This window comes from Ceratosolen solmsi, unplaced genomic scaffold, assembly GCF_000503995.2.
Source record: "Ceratosolen solmsi marchali unplaced genomic scaffold, CerSol_1.0 scaffold2, whole genome shotgun sequence".
Lineage (NCBI taxonomy): Eukaryota > Metazoa > Arthropoda > Insecta > Hymenoptera > Agaonidae > Ceratosolen > Ceratosolen solmsi.
This window is the reverse complement of record NW_011948422.1, coordinates 4147429-4170486: the sequence shown is the minus strand read 5'-3', so window position 1 is coordinate 4170486 and position 23058 is coordinate 4147429. Positions and strand designations below refer to the sequence as shown.

At 37.5% G+C, this 23058-nt stretch overlaps 1 protein-coding gene across 1 annotated transcript in view; it reads right to left on the bottom strand.

Annotated features, from left to right (window-relative positions):
• The window catches only part of Sema5c (Semaphorin 5c), a 108609-nt gene extending 90208 nt beyond the window's left edge, over window positions 1-18401 (bottom strand). Inside the window, exon 1 of the mRNA XM_011499112.1 lies at window positions 18251-18401. The gene's annotated coding sequence lies outside the window, so the exon portion shown is untranslated. The remainder of the gene's footprint in view (window positions 1-18250) is intronic.
• Between the last annotated feature and the right edge of the window lie 4657 nt (window positions 18402-23058).

The following is a 23058-nucleotide window of genomic DNA, read 5'->3' as shown; positions in this document are numbered from 1 at the left end:
TCTCTCTCTCTCTCTCTCTCTCTCTCTTTCTCCCCGTCTTTATCTATCTACTTCTCAAGCGAGCAATCCAATTGGCTACAGCTTTTTGATGGATAGAACTAACGAGACGAATTGAACAATTACATATAAATTGGCCTGATGTACAAAATACGAAAACTCGCTCACGCGATTACACTACTCTGTACAAAACTTTTTCTATTATTTGTTATGAAGATCCAGGAATGGGAAACATTTATGGTCCCATTGACGCAAACAAAGCTCCAACATAGTCGCAAATTTCACAAACTTCAATATTTCGTGTAGAAAACAATGATAATGATTTTTATTTAACCAACCATGAAGATTAAAATTTACAAATTTTTAAATAATAATTTACTGAAAAAGAAGAAGAAGATAAATATAAAAATGATTTTTAAACGTTTGAATGAATGTATCTGAAAAATTAAACAAAAATTCTTTCACCTCCTGAATGGAGTAACTTGTGCATTCAGAATTGTTAATTTTAAAATCACATTTGTTTCCAAAGTAATATAGTTGCGATAAATTTTACGCTCCTCAATATTCTTTCCGATTTTATCAACTTGATATTTATTAAATAGTAGTAGTTTAATGCATTTTAAATTTTAACACGCTCAAGTTACTGTGAGTTTACCATATTTTGCAAAATAGGTAATTGCAAAATACATTATAATTTAATAACGTTTATTAAAAGTTTCTAATTATCATAAATTCAAGTAGCTTTATTAATTAATATTTTCACTTTATTTATAAATATTTTACATTTATGCATGTATTCTAATACGATTTCCATACTAATATCACCACTTTTATCTTAAATTTATGAGTGCGAGCTCTTAAAAATTACGTAACGTTGCTAATACACAAATTTTTAACAATAAAAAAAATGCTACAAAGACTTTATATATTTATAATTTCATGAAATTATGTAAATATACGTTGGATTTGCATTATTGAAAGAAATAACATTTTGTCGTCTCTTTTCCATATACTTTTGCACTATCGAGCTTCAATTTCGCTGATCAAACAAAAAAAAAAAAAAAAAAAACCATTTAATTTCAATATTACTGGTAGAGGAAGAAAGAACTTAATCGAAATTATCATATCTGATTTCATTCGATGCCTCGCCTCTCTCTCTCTCTCTCTCTCTCTCTCTCTCTCTCTCTCTACACACAAATATTAAGAATTATTCCATTGTCGATTACCATTTATATATTCACATTAAACGTGAAAATATCAGCGCATGCCCACGCGACACATCGATAAATCACACGGACAAACGTCAAAACCAAAATGATGCCGCGTTCTCTCGAAATCGGAGATAAGGAGTGAGAAATAAAAATCCATTTGCCATGTTAATCTCGAAGCCAAGGAGGGGAGATCGCAATAAGCGAGGGCTACTCAATTCCGAGCGCAATTTCGCGATGCGCCACAAACGAGGAAATCGCCCAGCTTGTCTGGTGCGCGACTTTTCCCGCGCGTGCGCACAAACTCCAGTCTCAACAAAGCGCGATAACTCAAGTTAATAATCATCACGGCGACGCGCTGTCTAGCTCTCATCTAATATACTTAATGTACTCGGTAAAATAGTAATTTTCTTATTACTCAGCGGGTAAGATCGAGGTAGCTTGATTTTCCAAGCTCGCTCGAACGCAAGGACAATAAAAGGATTCTTCTCCTACTCTCTCCATTCCCCTCTCGCTAATTATGCTCGACAACTAATGGCAAATAAATCATGGATTTTAATTGCGACGATTATAAGATAAAAAATTGGTCGAATTCCGAGGAACAATTATCACTGGCTAATGTTAACATAATATTTGTTATGGAAACACATTGACGTGGGCGATTTTTTCTTAAATAAAAACTCACGTGTTTATATTTACGAAACGAGGTTCTCTTTTTTCAATATACACGACACTCTTAATGTGACAGTGGATTTTTTAAATAATGTTATTTGAAGTTACGACGCTACTTACATAATAGAAAGATGAACGGAAAAATGCAACGACGATAATATTTTTATCAATGAATCATATAGCCGGAACACAACTTTTACACATTATAGCTTAGATATATAAACCACCTTATCGCTGTGAATTTACTACGGCAACAAGAATGATTATATTACTATTATATTATGACATTATTAATTTCAGTTTTTAAACTTTATTCAACTTATCAATGTTAATATCAGCTAATACGATGAATCTACGATTCCACGGGAGAACTTATCAATCCTCATGGGATATTTTAGTTATTGACAATTAATAGTTATTAAATTTCCTCCACAGTTTTCATTATTCATGTCCATTTCTCAATCCAGTGACATAATGGAATCAAATTTATATCTAATTAGAGATAATGTGAAAAATTAGAAGCCATTAATTTTTCAATAAAGATAAAATGCATCTAAATGTAAAATTTACTTAATTCATTGCTCTCTCTCTCTCTCTCTTTCTCTCTCGCTATGTAACTATCATTTTCTCATAAGCAAACTCACACATGTCATGCAGGGAAGACAAGGATTATTATATCTCGGAGAACAATAAAAAGTTATGCGCTCGCACGTAAAGTCGTTTACATTTAGGCGGAATTTCTGGTGTCTACAAAGGAAACCATTGAGAGGTCGCGTTGCGGCCGTATAACTTCCAAACCGTTGATAATCGGGAAAAGGAACGAAGTGAGAATCGTGTCGAATAATTTTCAAAAGCTTTAAAAGACCTTTTCAATCCTTACGTGTGTTGTCCCCAGTGAAATGATCTGCTCGCCGGGATATGGTTAAGCGATGAGCTATGCATAAATGATAAGTGCTGTTATTGGCGTTTATTTTTATTGAGATGGCAAATGAATTTTAAAAGAGAATTGTTTGCCAATAAATTGAGGGAACGAAAATATTTTTCAGAGAAATATCGAAATCGGAATGAGTGTTATCGAATATTATTGAATTTGACGTAGCTGTGTTATAAAGTGTCATTCGAAATTATTATGTCGATATCAGTTGTTTTTTTATTCTTTTTCATTTTTTTTTTTTTTTTTTTTTTTTTTTTTTTTTTTTTTTTTGTTATGTAATATGTTGTTTTTTTGTTAGAGTAAATTATAAAATAATTAATTCAACATATTTTTACTCTGGAAATATTTCGTAAGAAAATGTCGGTAATGTTACCGCGAGACCGTTTGAAAGTTACTTGTACGCATATAACAAATACAATAAAATTGATATAAATAATATAGGCTATAATTGCATTAATCAGACAAACATTGAATAGACTGTAATTATTTCTTATTTTACAATTATATATTATCATTCTTATATATTATGCATTACAGTAAATTGATGAAATATTTACGTATTCAGTTTCCAATTATCTAATAATTCAATAGTGTTATTTTTCATTATTCGAATGGTAAAATAACCATATCTATTTAAATGTATGTCAAGTCTTATCGTCGCCTCTTGCTCCAAACAAATTATATTATAATTTTAAATGTACGGGGATATAAAAATTCGTGAAAATATGAAATTATTTCTTATTTTATATAGGTACGTGATAATTTTTATGCGCGCATTTATCATGTGTAACGGCAATAAATAAATCAAATGCACAAACAAAAAAAGAAAGAAGAAAAAAAACTATTTACTCTGTATGCTTAACGTCGTATAATCATTTATGTAGTAACGTATTTATGATTGGATATGAAAAAAGAATTTTTTATCCATAACAGTGCGTTGCACCTGCATGTATAATGATATTGCAATCGTACCGGAAACTCCACATTTCGCCCTCGAGCTGTTGTCCAACGATTTTACCAACTCCGGAATAAAATTCGTTCAACAGGTTCGAAGGATCATTAGGACTGACCGCCTAAGAATACTTTCTACTTTGGGTGTGTTGTAAAAGAATTGCTCCGATTTTACTTGTAAATATTACTTTTGATTCTACTCTAAACGGATGTGTCCCTCTTTAAAGCCGATATGGCCTACGTGTTTACTCGCTGAAATAAATAATATTCACTTATCTCCATGAAAGATCTCCAATTCTTTATGAAAAGTTGTGTAAATATACAACATTTGATTTGCTAATTATTTTTTTGTCGAAAAGATAATTTATATGGGTGCTTATTTTTAGATTTAAGAATAAACTGTTTTGAAAAATTTCGGTTCGTTAATATTAAAAGCAGTTAAATTCCTGTCGTTTTATGTATTTCATAACTTTTTCTAACGATCACATATTTTAGATTTAATCGCCTTCAAGTATAAGCACATTACCTTCTTAATTACCTCAAAGAAGAATAGCAAAATTGGCCGTAAACAAGCTTCTAATGCACTACGGCCTTACGCAGTTTTTTACCTTTAGTTACGTAAAGTAAAAGTTTCTAATGTATAATCATTGAAATGAATCAGGAAAAAAAAAATCCATTACGCAGATAAATGTAAAACTAACAGGCTTTGAGAAATCCTGCATAATACGCTAATATCCAACTTTCTTTCTTACTTTTGCACAGCCACCGCATAATGAGTCATGAAATCTAAACCGAAAAATCATACAACATATACGACAGTCGTTAAAAAAGAAGAAGAAGAAAAACAATAATAACAATAATAATAATAATAATAATAACAACAATAAAGCCAACAAATAGGTAAAAAGCAGGTAGGCAGATAATAATTTCTTTCGTACCGTACGCAAGCGAATGTCGTAGCAACGGTAAGTGCGGAGGGAGCAACACTTGCAAAACCGCAGCAAAGAGCCAATTTAAGAATTAAGAAAATTTCGATTCTCTCGCGTGCGCACGGGCGCACGAACGCAAGTGCCCGGAGAAAAGTTCTGTGCTCTATAGACAAACTGTATTTTTTTACGGTTGAGTGAGGAGCGATGAATGATGGATCGCTTGCACGCGCGTGCGCCAATATAGCGAAGGGCGGCGACTCGGTAACTTTTAACGAAATCTCGTCCCACTTGTCGGCTCGAGCTCCCGATCATCTCAACCGAATTGCAAAAACAAAGAAAAGAGAGCTATGGGAGCGATACGCAAAGTTCTTATTCGTTTTATGGACTTTTCCAATTACATGCGCCTATGTTGTCGGTTTTATTATTTCTCACCTGTCTGGCAATTTTTCTGCATTTGCAATCTTTCATCCTTTCATGACCATTGGCGATGCATAAGTTTTGTTCTGCTATTGCCGTGCACGATTGATTCTCGGCAAATGAACATTATATTACAGAGAGATCAAAATCAATTTTCTATTTTTAACCTAATGGTGTATTGATGACCGTGAATGGCAGGTAAGAATAAAAATTTAATTGAATATACGTATAATCGCGCTTTAATTAACACATAATTGACTATTTTATTCAAACGATGTCTCGTGCTTTTTCACAATTTTCTTACACGAATGATAATGCAAGCAGATTTACAATTACATTTTTTATAGACAATGTAAATATTGTATCGTGTATTCAGGTTGTGTGAATCATCCCATAAAAAATGTTATCGTTGTTGCATTTTTATTATCATCATCTTAAGAAAATAGTATAGTAGTAACTATTATCATTTCTTACAATAAGTATGTCTTTACGCAATCAAACATTTCTATGAAATAACGAATAACAGATAAAAATAATTCGTGATTAAGAAAAATCAGAAGAGCATTTCTATATACCGATTATTCACAAGAAATATTAAGCAATTTAACACAGATTTGAAAACATTATCAATTGTTTTTTATAAAATTATTTCTTCGTGCTGCGCTAAAATACAATATAGAAGTAAAAATCTTTTCTCCCAGAGCATTAAAGAAAGTTTACAAAAATATGTTTACTATAAATAATACGCTCGTATTTATAAGAAAGTCCATCCAATTTTTCTATAAATTTTTGATTCTCGCAAACAAAAGGCATAATATTTCGATGCTTTCCAAGGAATTTTGCATTATTATTTATAAAGTTTAAAAGCTCTTCTTTTTCATCTGCACGTGTAGTGCACGTATGATGAGTTCACGCATCACCCACACAATAACCTTTTTTCATTATAAAATACTTATTACTCTATTATGTGCAGTGCGAGCGAATTTTTATCCTACGTTTTTATCCATTGATATTTTATCAATATGGAAAATTATTATCGCGTCTGTATTGTAGCTTAGTTCTCTGCTAATACTACACACTTACGTTTTCGTAAAATGTATGCGGCGCTCGACTAGTTCTTTGTTTCGGATAAATAGAAGCAGCTGTTCATAAGTGCTTATTGAAATAAAATAAAACTTCATTTAGAATTTCAACGACATTTAGAAAAATTCACGAACATTAATTTTCATAGCCGAGCACAGGACTACGGAATTCCTTGAAAAAATGTAGAACTTGGAGCAAAAATAAAGAAAAATTATCTTGCGTGCGTATTAGTGGAGTCGCTTATCTAGTACAACGGCACTCAAGGAAATAAGGGACGAAGACGATGACGAGAACAGATAGAGAAAACGCATGACATATAAGTCGTGGGGAAAAGGGCGTAGTTAGTCAAGCCCCCGACAAGCGAATTTTCCTCCGGATTAGTGTCGTTCGTCGGTCGTCCCGAGCACTTTTCCAGACCACCGAAGCCCGCCCGGCACTTGCGCACACTAATTCCCACTCGAATATTCAACTACTAACGGTCGTGCATGTGGCCATCCATGGTGCCAATGGTCATTAGCCTGTCTCGTGTCTATGAAAGCCACATGAGTGAAACGCAAAGACGAAGGAGAGAAAGTTGAGGGGAGCCTCTCGGCTGACTTACGTACTTGGATGAACTAATTTTTGTCTCGATAGCCGTAGCTGGCTAGGTTGCGCGGTTTTTCGCTTTTGGGTAATACAGGATAATGCTTCTTTTACTAAAAAATTTCTGCTTAAATATAACAATTACGATGGCCATCTTAATAATAAGGTCTTTGTAAAATTGGCCATTAAAAGTATTTTTGAAGAATGTTAAAGCCTCTTATTTACGCTTACGTCCTTTTAACTGATAAACTGCAAAAATCTCGAGCTTATCGCTTATATGTGGAAATAATACGCGTGCTAAATTATGGTACCCATGTATTGCATATAATTAATTCTTCATTGGCATACACACGCAGGTACGCACTCACATGGACACCGAGAGACAGAGAGATTAACAATGGAAGATAAAAGTAAATGAAAAAAAATAAATAAATAATAATAATAATAATTATTATTATTATTATTATTATTATTATTATTATTGAAAATACCGTGAAATCATGGTTATAGCATGCAAATTGATTTATTGTATTCGGCATGCGTGTTTCGTACGATATTACATTTATTCATGGACTCCAATAGCTTTTCCAACTATTTTCAGTCGTGCAAATCAAAATTACGCTCCTCGCTCAACAAAACCGAAGAAGCTTTTTTAACGATTGGTAGGAAGAAAAACACTTTGTATCTGTGTATCTTGTGATCGATACATTTTTCACTGCAATGTCATATTACCTACGAATCAGCTAATAATACCGACAACACTACAATTGAGATTTCAGATTGCAGATTTGAGATTTAGATATAGAATTAGAATAATGAATTCTCCGATACTCGCCAAATAATGCCAATGACATTTCACCTCACTTCAACTTTAAGAATGCGAGAGAGAAATATTATGTTATAATACTATATTATGTTGGGTTTTTAATGAGATATGAAATATTCAAAATAGTTGGTAGATAACATTACTCAATCTGAGTAATAATGACAAGATGAAAACATTGTTGGCATACATATATCCAACGGGCTCGAGAAATATATCACTCACAAGTTAACACACGCAGCCAAGACGTCAATCAATGTTTTCCTCCAGTCACAGTTATGATATCGAAAGTACATGGGGGAGCCTCGATCAGGCAGAGCCGGACATTATTTAACGAGGGCAGAGTCATGCAAATTTTATAAGCAAATAAAGTTTCCAGTGGTCAATGCACAACGCGACGCCACGTAACTTCGGCTCGAAAGCCCAAACAACAATGCCTCGTCCTTTATCGCCCTTCGTATCCCGAGGCACCACCGGCACTCCTCGGCCGCGTAAGGCGATGCACTTCTTGGTTACCTTGCCGCGGGCGAGAAAGTCGGTGTGCAACGAACGAGCCTAATGAAAGGAAGTCGCGCGATATCGCGTCCGCGAGAAGTGCGCCCGTTATCCTTGGAAATGTGTGGGATGCGTAGGAAAGAAAGAAATGCCGTGGTCAGTCGAACGCGAGATGGACCCATTAGTTTTTGAAGGCTTCTCCTCCTCGTCCTCGTCCTCCTCCTCCTCATCCTCCTCCCTCTCATGTTTGCCTTTCCCTTTTTTTTCTCTGGTAGGACGTTTTTAAGAGGGCTTAATCAAGGCCGAGGGAAAAACGAGATTTTAATGATGATCTAATCTGGAGCTGCTCGAGTGTCGTACACGCCTTTCGCTTTTTCTTCGCCGTTCCTGCCAAGCATCGAAATGGAATTCAAACGGTTATAACGAAATTCTTCCTTTGCTTTTAGTTGGTTAGTAATGACGACGCGACTCGCTGGTTCCTTCCTTCCTTATCTGCCGAGCACTAAAGTGATAGATTGTAATTCGAGATAAATGCCCTGGCATTTGGAAACTCGAGGCTCTAAATTTATGTAGGCGACTTTTATTTTTTTTTTTTTTTTTTTTCACCTCGCACGAGCGTAATTCCTATTCTCGTATTTATTTGGGTGGAAAATTGATCTGGTTGGTACGCGAACGTTAAGGCGGTAACGAAGCACATGTTTGCGCCGACCTACGCTCATAAAACTTTATACAATATTCGAGCGGCATTAATGTCGCTTCTCGGAAGTAATGGTTAAGATAATGGGCCTTAAGTATTCGTACAATAACATTAGGGACTAAGGGATTCGAACTAAACGTCATCCAAATTTATATTATAATACAACAATTAACGGAAGAGTAAGATTTTTCCGAAAATTTCAAGAGCTTTAACGCGTTCCTAATTATCTTGCTTTTATTTACTCTTATGCCGAGAGTAGAGAAGAGTCGAGAAGAGTCGAGAAGAGTGGAGAAGCAAGTACTAGTCCAATTATTAATGCCATTGTAATTAACGTATCATTTTCAATCACATCGCACGTAATGCAGATCCTAATGGGCCAATCGCTAATAAATGTGCGCGTATTTGATCAATAAAGAGCAATTATCGCTCGTGGCCGCATACGCGAATCTCATAAGCGTTCCAATTCATATTTTTCTCGAGGTTAATTAAGGATAATTAAGTATCGAGTGACTCGCCTCGGTAAAGCATCGCGGGATTTCCGATACCGCGCGACTCCTAACGGCACAACAAGAAATTCATCGCACTCGAATCGAGAATTGCGCCGCAACCGAAGAAAAGACAGTACTTTCGGCCGCAACTATGATATATCTTTCTTCTCTTAGACTCGATTAATTAATTCCGACAACCGAACGGGTCTCGCACCCTCGTTCTCAGCCAAATACAAGCGACGCCGCAGAAGCGCGAGCAAGTCCAACTAATTTCCAATTGCTTTCACCTTCCGCCGCGGAGAAAAGGGAAAATCAAGACATCGTTCACGGCCAATCTCTAGCATCGAGTCTTTTTCGTTCCGCTTTCTTTTTCCTAGCAATAACATCGACAGACGTTCGTTAAACTACTACTCTCGGTACCCCGTTGTCGTGTCAAAGGTTCGCGTGCAGATGTCCGACACGTGTCTCTCTCTCTCTCTCTCTCTCTCTCTCTATCACGCACACTTTCTTGCCTTGGGCTTCTGGTTTTTTCGGCGCCGTTTTTCTTCCGGACCCTCGTTGCTCGTGGATGGAAGCAAAAGGAGAGAGGTTCGTTGTGGCCGTGACTGCGAATTAGCTTAGAGAGAAAGAGAGACAATGCGTAGGAACTCAGGAGCGCCATTTTAGGCCGTACGCTCCTCGGCGATTACCGTGTCTCAGTTAAAAGGCTTACTCGACTGGTCTTTTATTTTTTTAGGAGAATTTACTTTGACACTGTGTATACGTGCGCGCTTGAGCCTTGTTCGCCGTATGCCCCGTTCTCGAAATAATAATAGCTGATGTTATAATGCCCATCGTATTCTAGATGTAGAAAGCGGTAATTGGAATTTTTGGAACTCGGCTTTTGATTTTATTAAGTGGAATTGGGGGCATCATGACTGGTTCCCAGCTTCATGCATTTATTAAATTTTGGTAGTAAGAGTTTCCGGAACTTTGCAAAAAAGCACGATTCCGTGAGTGTCGTGTGTGATGTAAAGTATGTGCAGTAACATTTTGCAAAATATTACGGATTGCGTGAGCGCGCGCAATCGTATATTGCGCAATTTAATAAAATGCGAGCAAAAGGGGTTTGCATATTAAGCTGCGAGAATCATTTTTGTGAAACTTCAAAGTTTCTCTCCATACTGCAAATACGTAAATAAGCTTCGAGCTCCGATATTATTCTTTTCCGAATACTATTTATCCTTCTTTAACATTTAATATTCCCTTTGTTGTGCTACGAGCGAACGTATCAAAGTACAAAAAATCGCAACGTTTAGCAGTGCCACGCAAGCGTTTAACAAGCCAACCCTACACGCCGAGCACGAAAAAGTAAAATAAAAAATCTCCGACCGCTTGACAACTGTACATTCGAAATTCAATAAGACTGGAGTTACACCGCAGTAAGAGTTACACGAAATAGGAAGGGCGCACGTGCGCTAGTGTGCGCCTCTGTACATATACGCAGGACCGACGAATATCGCTTCTGGGCGTGGGTGAAGATCAACACAACACATGGACGCGCACGAAACGTACGCACGTCCTCTTTCTCTTTCGAGTCTAAAGATCCTGCAGAACCGGTTTTTCCTCCTATTTGCCCTCTCTCTCTCTCTCTCTCTCTCTCTCTCTCTCTCTCTCTCTCTCTCTCGTCTTTCAGAAGGCCGTGCGAGATAAAGCGATGTATATACAGATATACGGATACATCCCTGAGGCGTCTAGTGGGAGCAGGTAGAGACAGAACTTTGCAGTAGGGTATATTATGTTTGCGTATATGCGTTGGTAAATTAGTGTGGATATGCGCCCGCGCACGCCTGTTTACATACGCACTATTTTCTACGAGCGTAGATAAAGAGCCATTCGTACGGTGATGATAATGCAGCAGTGCCGTGTGCTGCACATTACGTGTCGCTGCACAACGGACATTGTCGAAAAGAATGTTCAGATAATATTCGCGATATCGTGAAGAGGAATGTTTGTGCTTTTGCGGCAACGCGCGCTTCCACACGTACGTGTGTGAATCCGAACTTGATAATGTACGATAAATGAGCGCATGCACACACACTACATACACATCCGTGGCCTGTATACGTACGTCTATGCACACGAATATCTGTACATTACCACATTCACGCATCTGTGTATTTATATTTACACTGCAACATATTCTCAAAATTCAATAATTCACACATTTTTTTTTGTTTTTTTGTTTTTTTCATGCACGCATTCACGCACGCACACAATTAAACACCTTTTCTAAGGGATTGCGGAGGGATCGATTGATTGTGCTGAAAACGATTGCGGATTGACTTTCGTTCTTTTCTTTCACTCGATGTCGAATTAGTATTGGAACAAACGCGTGATGTATTATTACTACGGTTTCGAAAAGGATACGCGTGTCCATAATGTGATTTTAGTAGTGGAGGATTAAAGAGGTATTTTAATAGTCTTTGAACTCAAAGGAATATTGGATCTTTTTTTCTTTTGTTTTTTTTTGTTTTTATTTTATTTTTTTTTTTTTGTTTTTTTTTGTTTATTTATTTTTTGTTTTTTACATTAAAAGAAAACTAAATTGAAAAGGATATTTTGTTCTGTCGGGACAATCACTTTCAAACTTACGAAACGTAATGAGTACTAACGTCATTTTTTTTAATTTGTTTGCAAAGTTAAAAACTGATAAAAAGAAACTTTTAATGCTGTAATGAGTATTTTCTCTCAACGTACTTAAGGATTCTTTTGCGAGTTTGGAAAAATATTATATACATTTTTTTTTTTTTTTAAGACAAGCAAACTGCTTTTTGCCACATAAAAACTTTCAATTAAATCGCAAAAGTTTTTAATTCTTAATCAATTATAAAAGTACAGGTAGTGCTCCTAGTGTCGGTAAGTAAGTCTTTGCAACGATTCCGCAAATTTTCAATCAAATTCCGCAAATGCTGAATTTTATCATTTTAAGAGACAAAAAGAAAAGAAAAGAAAAGAAAAGAAATACGGTGACACAAACAGAATAATTGTAAAATGACATGAACTTCTTTAACCGAGAGAGATAAAAAAATATGGTAGTTGCACAAAATCAATAAAGGCTTGCATTAATTTGTAAAGGTGCCCAGTCTCTCGATGACGCTTAAAATTTACATCTTTGAGACATAAGAAGAGGGAAAACAAGCGCCAAATCGCGTCTGTTTTAAGATTTGACATTTGAAAATCCATCATGGGCAAAGGAAAATAAAGTACTTGAGAATAGGGGAAAAAAGGCCTGAACCCTGAAACTCTAAAAAAGCGCAAAAATCATCGTTGTTTGGGAAAGGATCGAGAACTCGATGAGCCCGTGGAATACGTAGAACCAGATCTCCGAAAATTTGACACTGCCGGCCGCCTGTCATGTTTAACTGCCACACGATAAATGAGTGCATCTCAGTTCGAGTAATTTCCAAAGTCAGTGTTTTGGCGGATCCTGTCTGGCCGATGAAGCACCGTGGGTGCGGATAGACGCCGTACGCCCGCAGTCACGGAACAATGGGACGCGCGTCCCTGGGGAAGGCCCAGGGGACCGACGCTCGAAATCGGCGTTCTAGTCCAAGAGACGAAATCCGAAATCGAGCCTCCTCTTGCCGTCGCGCGGAGATAGGGTGGGACGATGGGCCACGACGCGGCGAGGGCGTGTCGGGCGGGGCGGGCAGGCGGGGGATGAGCGAAGGTAGAAGTGAGAAGAATACGAAAGGAGACGGATTGAGGTAACTTAGTTTGCATTATTATAATGGGGAAAAGCCGAACGGGAAATGGAGCTCAAGGAGGAAACGCATAATACTTTGAAATCAAAGAGTTTATTCTTTAATATTTAATAGGATTTATTTGGTCGCGTTCCTGGGGATTTTTCAATTGATCTTACGGGAGTTTTTATCGAGTGAAAAATTTTTCTACCGATACCGTTGAAGCATCTAGTGAAATAGATTGCTATTATTATAGGTTAAACAGATTGCTACTATTATAGAATATATACTTAGTTTGATATATTGAAAGATACTTTAAACGACGATATAATAAGAGTGTTTACGATAGCATTTTTTATGTTCTTAATAAATATTTCTTTAATGATGCAAGTGCAGAATTTGTAAAACGACTGTGTTTGCATTTGTAAAACAAAACAAAACAAAACAAAAACAAAAACAAAAACAAAAACAAAAACAAACAAAAAAACAACAAAAAAAACTGAAGAGACGTCTAAAGTTATAAAGATGGAAATAATAATTAAGTGTAAAAGAGGGAAAGGATTGAACCTTTTGTGAGTAGTGAAAAAATAATATGAAAGACAAAAGAAAAGCTAGTACAAAAGAAATGAGTTTGAAAGGGAATTGGCGTATAAGACAATGAAAGGAAACAAAACTCGTCCAAGATGAGATTTTCAGGCAGCACCTAAGGTTATAGAACCAACTCGTTAACCTTGTCTTAATAAATTTTAATATTATGCATTGCTTTTACATTAAAATTTATAAAGATTTTCAAAATAATATTCAAATTACGCAAAACAAGAGCATAATAATAATACATCCGCTTTCATACACATAAGAATTTGGAGAAAAGTAAAATATATAGCTAAAATAGCGCGTGCACGTGCGTGCGCGGGTGTAAATGCGCGCGAGTGAGCGAGAGGGAGGGCGGGGGGGGTGGCGGCTGGATTGCAATGAGGGAGAGAAGAGGGACAGGAATACATAAATTTACAAAGGCAAAAAAGTGAAAATCACCGCAATTAAAAGAGAGCAACAAGAATCGCGCCAAAAAAATGAAACAACAAAGTATAGAGAAGAGATAGGAAAAAATGAGACGTACGAGAGAGTAAAATGAGTACGTATAGCATAAGAATAAGTAAAGAAGAAAAGGACGACGAGGAACCAGACAGCGCACGAAGATTTAAGTGAGCAAGAGAAGACGATCTCCGTGTTTCTCGGGTCCGGAGGTTGTACAACTAGCCCACGAGGGCCAAACAATGGCGCGGCCCGAGGGGGACTTACGAGATCCCACTACCTGCGCCTCTGTGTACCTGCTCGTGCATTTGTGTATGTGGACTGCATCAGCCGCGCGTCGTCATAGCTCCGATGATTATCTAACATTGGAGAACTAAGAAAGAGATCCATTTCCCTTTGGTGCGCCCCCCTCTTCCGTCGCTATCACCAACGCCACCGCCACCTTCTCCTCATCCTCCTTCATAGCCGGATCCCAACCCCCACCCATCCACCCACCCGCTCGCCTCGTCAACCGTCCATACACCCTCCTACCCACCTGATCATAGCCCCTCCCCCTTCTCATCATCCTCGGCGTACTATTGAACCATTCGGAGAAAGGACTTTATTCGATCGAGTCGCAAGGCGCCTTAGTGTAATGAGGTCTTTGCTCTCGGCCTCTAATGCATTGGCTCGCGCGTGCAAACGGGGCCAGAGGAAGCGAGGGGAAAGCGCACTTTAAAAGCTGCTGTGCTCGTCAACCGCGCGTCCAATCGGATCGTACTCATCGATGGGATAATACGCGACGTGGGTGCGGAGGTGCAAGTCTCGTCCGTTAATATTCGATGGGAACGGAACAGCGGGGGCGGCGGTAAGGGCAGCTTCACCCGACTCGAATTTTCATTATGCTGTTTGACCCCGTCGCGCGGACGACGCTTACGCTTTTCTTCTCATCCCGGCTCACCTCCCTTCCAACTCCCCCCCTCCACCGCTTTCTAACTATAATTGTCATTGCACTTTTGTGGACACTCTCGGTCGATGTTTTACCTTACTTATGGACGTTCCCCTCTTCCAAAGTGAACTCCTACGAGCACGCGTAAGTTAGATTCAGAGCGACCGTACTTAAGGCTGCATGACAGCACGAGTGTAGTTTCAAAAATTTTCCCGTCTCTCCTCTTAATTATAATCGATCGATCCAAGTCGCGAACTCGATATGCAATAAGACGAAACTTTGAATATAATATAAAATGCAAGCGTAGCCTTTCCTATGGGAAATCCTCGTCGGGCTTATCGATATAATGGGCGAAAGCAATACAACCGCAGTCGCTCGGATAATACAACGAGAAAACAATTTACGTCTTAACTCGGCATCGCTTTTGTGCGCGAATATCCGTGACAGATGGAGCGCAACCCTCGGCCCATCCCACCCATCACCTTTCTTCCTCTCTCTCGCTCTCTCTATCTATCTCTATCTATCTATCTATCTATATCTATCTATCTATCTATCTATCTATCTATCTATCTATCTATCTATCTATCTATCTATCTATCTATCTATCTATCTATCTATCTATCTATCTATCTATCTATCTATCTATCTATCTATCTATCTATCTATCTATCTATCTATCTATCTATCTATCTATCTCTCTCTCTCTCTCTCTTCTCCTCGATCTTCTAGCGAATGTCACTTGGTGCCTCGTCCTTGAATGAATTCGCAGCGATCATTCAATACACGCAGGATAATAGCAACGGGGGGAGTATAGCGTTAGGTTGGCCGAAGAAGAAACCGGCCGATAAGAAGCGGCGATCCCCCAAACGCGAATGCTCACTTGACGCTCGAATGAATGATAAGCGATAAAGTGGCCGCCGCAGGCGGTTGTGCGGCCAAATCGCTAATCTTCGATGGCTGAACGATAAGAGAATTTACGCGAATCGATGAAATATATACATAGACTTGGCTGACATGCACTCAAGAATACGACGACGACGTCGGAAGGGGAAGAGTAAAAGTGAGGGGGAGATAATTTTAGCTCCAGCGCGACACAATCATTTCGAAACATTTAGATAAGAGGATGCGCACAGACCAACGTGATGTCGAGTCAACATCGAGCGTTTCTTCATTCCATCCTCGTCTTTTTATTTTCCATCGCCAAATAGCTCGCGCTCGTACGACAGGCGATGATGTTTTTTCTCCCCCCCCCCACCCTCCCTACGGCATTCTACGTATTTGCATTTATCTTTCGTTGGGCCGTGATTTAAAAACTCTGAACGCTGATGTCGCCGAGAAACTTTTATTATGGATTTCTTTCATTGCCGATCGTAATCGCGCGCCCTAGCAATAGCGAACATTATTATTCCTATATATAAAAATGCAATTTTCTCCAAATACAATTAGGTACACCTGCGCTGTTTCTTTCGCGCCAACTAACCGCGCCGGTGACACGTTACACGCCGTCTTACATCACAATTTGCAATTAACTTAAGACAATGTGGAATGAGGGCAATGTTAAAGGTGCTTTGCAACGCCTCGAAGCCGAATGGACAAAAGAGCCAAAATGTAATATTGACGCCGAGGTGCGAATATGCCCAAACATGTATGTTCAAAATGCCGAGGGAGAAAGGTCGCGAAGAAATTATTAACGAGCGCGTTAAAAAGTAACTAGTCGCGCCTGTTAGAAAGGGGCGAAGCGAGGAGCCCGTTAACCGTTAAATGACAGAGTGTAAAAGAATGGTTGATAGTTGAGTGGATGGAGGATGGACGATGAGGGGATGGAGGGGAGAAAGAGAAAACTCGGACAGCCAAGTTTGGCCAACATTGTATGGCAATAATCGACCGGAATGGGATTCATTGGAAAGATTGGCCGGCGGATTAAGGATCGCGATGAAGTTTTAAAAATCGCTAGTGGATAAGAATGTATTTTACGGGCGAAATCTCGGGACTATGACCGCCCTCGCCGAGTCCCACCAGCCGCACCACCACCGGGTTCCTAAGTTCCTAAGAGCCAGGAGCAGCCGGACAATATAGCCTCCTCCCTCGACAAAGGAATAAAGCGCCGAGGGCCTTAAGTTCGCCGGGGACAGAAAATTACGCGAGTGCGAGTGTGACACCGACATCGCCTCCTTTACCGCCCAAGAGAATCTGCGTCGTAATAGTAAATAAGTGAGCCGGCGGGCGGGTTTGGCGGGAAACGCGCGCTCCTTCACGTCCCTCGTTGTGCATCGTAATCGCACGGTGCCGCTACCGGGCGCATAAATAATACATGCGGCGTTTTTCACGTCCTGGGGCAGGAGGGCTTGGGCGGGAGCCCCGTTAAGCTCAACGGCGCCGCACAGGATGCGCCGTCGGCTGCCGATTTTCTCTCGACCCTTTGCGCCCGCCGATCGCCGCTACCGTTTTGACAATCGATCCTTCTTGAAGTCACGAATACGTACTTTCCTCTTTGTCTTTGGCTGGGAGCGGCTGGTTACACCCACGATCGCCCGGCGATCGAGAGATCCTCGCGCTTAATATGCGCATGCGATCGCAACTTTATTGGAAGTTGTGACGGCCCGGCCGATGAGAGATAAGACCACCGCGAGCATCTATTACGTGTTTATTAATCGCGCGTATAATGTATATCCATGGCATGGGCACATTGGATTAATTGCATGGGCTTCGAGGTGCGCAGGAATCCTGTCTTAGATAACTTTAATAGACCGAAGACACTCTCGTGCGCGACGATGTTTAAGTACTGAAAAATGCGCGCAATAATGAATAAATCGAGCGAGCTACGGGACTGGCGATTCTAGGCTAAATTATCAGAGCGGTAATTATGGGAGCTTGGACGCGGGGATTGCGTGTCTCACGGCTCAATGTCGTCCGCCCGATCACATCTTCTCGCAAAACCATTACGAAAAAGTAATGGATGATCCACATTACGGTACAGCACTTGGCGTACGCAATGAAAGTTTGAAATTTCAGTTGAGTTTCCTCGAGATCTCGAGAGCGCTCGTCACCGCCTGGCCTCGCCCTAGAATTTTCCCATTATCCAAAGTTTCTAGCTCAGCTGGCTTCCCCCACCCCCGCCATCGCTGAATAGGGTGAAAGAACAACAAGGGAAGCGAACTCTGCCCCACCCCACCCCGCATATATGCATAAACTGCTCGCACAGAAAGACGAAGAGAGAGAGAGAGAGAGTGAGAGAGAGGGAGAGAGAGAGTGAGAGAGAGAGAGAGAGCGATAAAGTGTGTATACTTACGTTGGGAGCGTTGGTCGGTCGGTGGCTGTTGAGGCCGCGGCTACCGATCACGGCTGCTGCGTCTCAAGGTCAAGCCCGCCGTGGCAGGGTCTCATGGTGCCGCGGATCGCGGAATCGTCGCTCGCGCGCACAAAATACACATGGAGAGCGAGGAGGTCAGCGTAGTCGGTCAGAGGGAAAATCGAAGCTGTTTGTTTATAGTCCGGCGAAGGTGCTGCCAGCTGGGAATGAGAGGATCGCGCGCGCGCGCGCACACACAAGCAGCCGGGCAGCGGCACTGTTAGGCACTGAATGTGCGAGGCGCGTCGTGCCTACCGACGTCGGGCGGCACCTTCCTTCTTTCTCTCTTTCGCTCGTTGGCGCGTGGTGCCGGCGGCGGCCGGGACGAAGGAGGAGGGAGACGTGCCGCCGAGGCGGTGGCGGTAGCGGCGGCGGCGGTGGCGGCGGCGACGGCGGCGACGGTTGCCGCTACGGCGATCGTAAGCAGCGGCGTACGGCGACGACGAATGCAGCGACGGAGAGGTGCCGTGCCGCCTGCTTCCGTGCAGCACCGCTAGAACGGCGCTAGCTTACGGCATTCGACCGTTCCGAATTTTACTCCGGCTCATTTGCAACGGCCGCACTAGGAAAAGTCGCGTGCGTGCAGATTTTATAAGGCCGAGGTGGTGCGTGAAGCGAGTCAGTCGTTGGCGACGGTGGCCGATGCGGATTCGCTAGTTCCTCCAGCTTAACATTACGTAACTCAGCACTCGAGTTTACGCCGAGTAATGGCCGACGAAGCTCCTTGGGAGTCGTGGTGGAGACGATGACATTTATTCGTCAATGAAATGCCCCGCACAGGGACCACCAACATTATGTCGATCGCATTGAGCAGCGAAAGGAGAATATTAAGCGTGATTGATTTTTGTTTTTGTTTTTTTTTTCCTTTTATTTTGCTAGCCGTGGGAAGAGGGGTTGACGGGATTGAAATGGGAAGGGGTTAGACGGTGGCCGAAATCGCTATAATGGGGAAAGTTGTCCGCGATAGAGTCGCTTACTACTGCACACATTTGATACTTTTTCTAAGAGAAGACAGTGTTGATATAATAGAGTTGGTAAATCGATCTTTGATAAGTAGTATTTTGGGCTATGGAGGCTATGGAGAATAAATGATTATGAAATTCGAGCTTAATTTTACATTGTAATTTTTGCTTTATATTTATTAGAGATATAGAATAAATCAAATGTTGCTGTAAAATCGTAAACTATAAATTAAGCGATTGACATTTAATAGATTGAAGCGGGTATCCAGATTAATTTTGTATTACGTATGTAAAGGAACATTAATGCGCGGATAAAACGTTTGGCCAATCAAATATCTTACAAAAATCTTATTAAAATCTTTGAGTTTGTGTGTGCTCATAGCGTTAGATTAATAAGGCGCGAGATAATTATTCATTAATCGGTGTTATCGGCTTTGTGAAAGAAAGGGCGAAACTTAAGAATCGCTTGTATTATTTGACATAAGTCTGTTGCTAATTGTAATCTTTATGTTATCTAACATTTTTTCCAATAAAGTACGTAAGCGAGTGTAATTTTCAAAAAAGAAAAAGAAAGAAAAGAAAAGAAAAAAAGAAAAAAGAATAAAGAAAAAAAAGAAGCTGCTTTATCCGCAGCTCAATACAATATGAAAATAGATTTTAAATTAAATTTTCTTTATGAACAAAATCTAGTGGCTATGTCAGGTTTAATAAAACACTGTATTAACCGACAATACTTAATCGTACGTCAAAATTAAAAATGTAATTATACGCACGTTAGTATGAAATTAATTTTGCGTGAGCCCAAGTTTTTAAAATTGATATCTAATGTTACAAGAAAGTGTTACATTTCATTATCAATAATCTGTAGCTCAGCGTTTCAAAACGAATTGATTTTAAGGTCATATTATTTTAACATAAATATTGTTCGATTTCAATTATGCATATCAGCAACGCATTATTAATTAAATAATTAATGAATTTGAGCACCGTACTAACTTTCAATAAAAATACTATTAATGACAATATCTTTCGATATAATTTCAATTTAATATCCAGTATTAAATATAAATATTTTTACTCACAAGATCTTTTGCTAATTAGTTTATCGAGCTTGACATAAGCTACAATTTCACTAATTATCAATTTTTCATTTTCTTATTTTATCGATGCTTTTGTTCAACATTTACATTCTTTTATTATGCTCGTTTCCTTTATGTCAAAATGCTATGTGAAGAGTAATGTGAAAACAAAAAAAAAACAAAAAAAACAAAAAACAAAAAACAAAAAACAAAAAACAAAAAATTACTATAAAATAATTCTTTTGGTGTCATTGGTAACGCTAAACAATTTGCAAGACTTGTAATCTAGTAAATAAAATAAATTTCATACATGAATATAACATACGCAATTAATAGCTTTAAACAATTTTTTTTTCTTTCCAATATGGTTAACTTTATTTCCAATTGAATTGGATATCGTAAATGCATCCGTATAAACTCAGCCTACCTCTACTTTAATTTAAGGAGTTATTATTATTCTTTATCATTTATCTTACGTGGAAATTATTAATAGAATGTTAAAATTAATAGCTTTTAAAATGATATCATATAAATCACTATCAGCTTAGAATATTGGAGCGCATGTAAGGAGAACTAAGTGTCAATGTATGTATTGTCAATTTTTCATAAATTTATCAATAATGTTATCAAATTTATTTTTAATATAGAAGAAGAAAAATGTATGAAATAGCATGACCGGATATAAAATTTTGCGATAAAAGAATAATTTATAATCACCTATTCTCATAGCACATTAATCATATATATATATATAATAATAATAATTTGTTGATTTTATTAAAATTACTATTTGTATTTAAAGCTTATAAGTTAATTAGACGTTTAGCAACATCCTGTTTCGATTTATATGTGACGTGTAATGTAAAAGTTACTATGTATTTTGAAAAAATTAAAAATATATTTTTATACTTGAAATTCCACTGTGTCGTAATATCATCCTTTACATTAATTACTAATGCAAAATAAAGTATTACAGAGAAAAAAACAGGGCGATGTTTGTTTATTGTTATATATACTGAATTATTACGGAAATCTGAAAATGAAATTGATTATACACAAAAAAAAAAAAAAAAAAAAAAGCTTGAGTTAAATAGAAAATCGCTAAATCGTTAAATCATTAAAAATCATATTAATATAATATTCGATAATTGGATTTGAAATAAATTTTTTTAATCATTATAAATTATTATACACTTTTATCGTTTCTAGTTTTCTAATCATTATCTTATTAAGAATTTTTATACATAAATTTAAATTGAAACTATTAATTGTATATGGTATTTTTAAATGCATTATTTTGATTTCTAACAATTTAAACAAAAATTGTTTCTTGATTAATATAATTACGGTATGTAATGTACTTTATTGTTAATAAATAAATTTACTTATGGAAAGGAATGGTAGATCTTTGTGATATGTAATAAAAGTACAAAAAAACAAAAATCGAAAATAAGCTTATTTTATTATATTATTTTATGCAATATTTATACACATCTATCTGATCTGTTAGTGATAGATTCTAGAGAACATACGATATATTAGATTTATCAGTTTTACAAAGAGGATCTACGTTGTTTTCCATTAAGTTCGATTATATTACGATTTTTATGTTATGTAATAAAAAAAAAAAATGATTTTTATTTGTTTTTTTTTGTTTTTTTTTTTGTTTTTTTTTGTTTTTTTTTTGTTTTTTTTTGTTTTTTTTTTGTTTTTTTTTGTTTTTTTTTTGTTTTTTTTTGTTTTTGTTTTTGTTTTTGTTTTTTTGTTTTTAATATCTTAATCAAATGTAATTGTACTCAATTATTGGTATTTTATTGCCTTAATAAAAATTCACACAAAATATAAATTACAAAAATCTTGCGTCTCTTATGTAATATAAGATTTTTCGTGAAAAGTATATGCAAATAGTAACGTTAAAAAATATATTATAAAGGAATTTCTTGAGAGATAAAATATGTGGAATTTTGTGTCTTTTAAAATTTTCATAAAATTTCATTGAAAATAATACTTACCCAACTATATCTTAAAAAATCATCTAAATTAAAAATAAACTACAATTAGCAAGTCATTTTAAAAGAAAATACCTTTCCGAATTGGTAATTAGAATTTTACAAAAATTAATATTTCTAATAACATGATGTTCTGACTAATATTTGTGATATTTTATTTTTTTAAAAAGCAATGTTTAAATATGTTCTCCGTTTAAAGGTTTGAATGTTTCGCAAAAATCTTTCTGCTTTAATGAAAACCAGTATTAAATGCTTATTAATTATACTTTGTTGAAATAAATAATTATATCGAGAATAGAAAAGAGTAAAAATAGATGCCGATATTGCTGAAATTGAAGGAAACATAATTTATAAAAAAAATATAAGCCAATTTATAGGTTTAAATTTCATTGTCTATTACAAATATTATATAATCATAATATGCTATAAGCAATAACAAATTGAGTATTTTTATTGTTGAGAAAAATATTTCGTATCTAGTTAAGACTAAATGTTCGTTTATTATATTACATTTATTATTCCCGTTATGATAGTATGGCAAACCAATTTGACCAAAGTTACGACGATGAACCGCAGGATTAATCTAGCAACCCAATTCCAATCTATGACATTAATAATATCGTTTATCATTGGAAAATTTCAATAATTAGTCAAAATTATATGATCACTTACATTGTATCAATTATTTTAATGTTGAC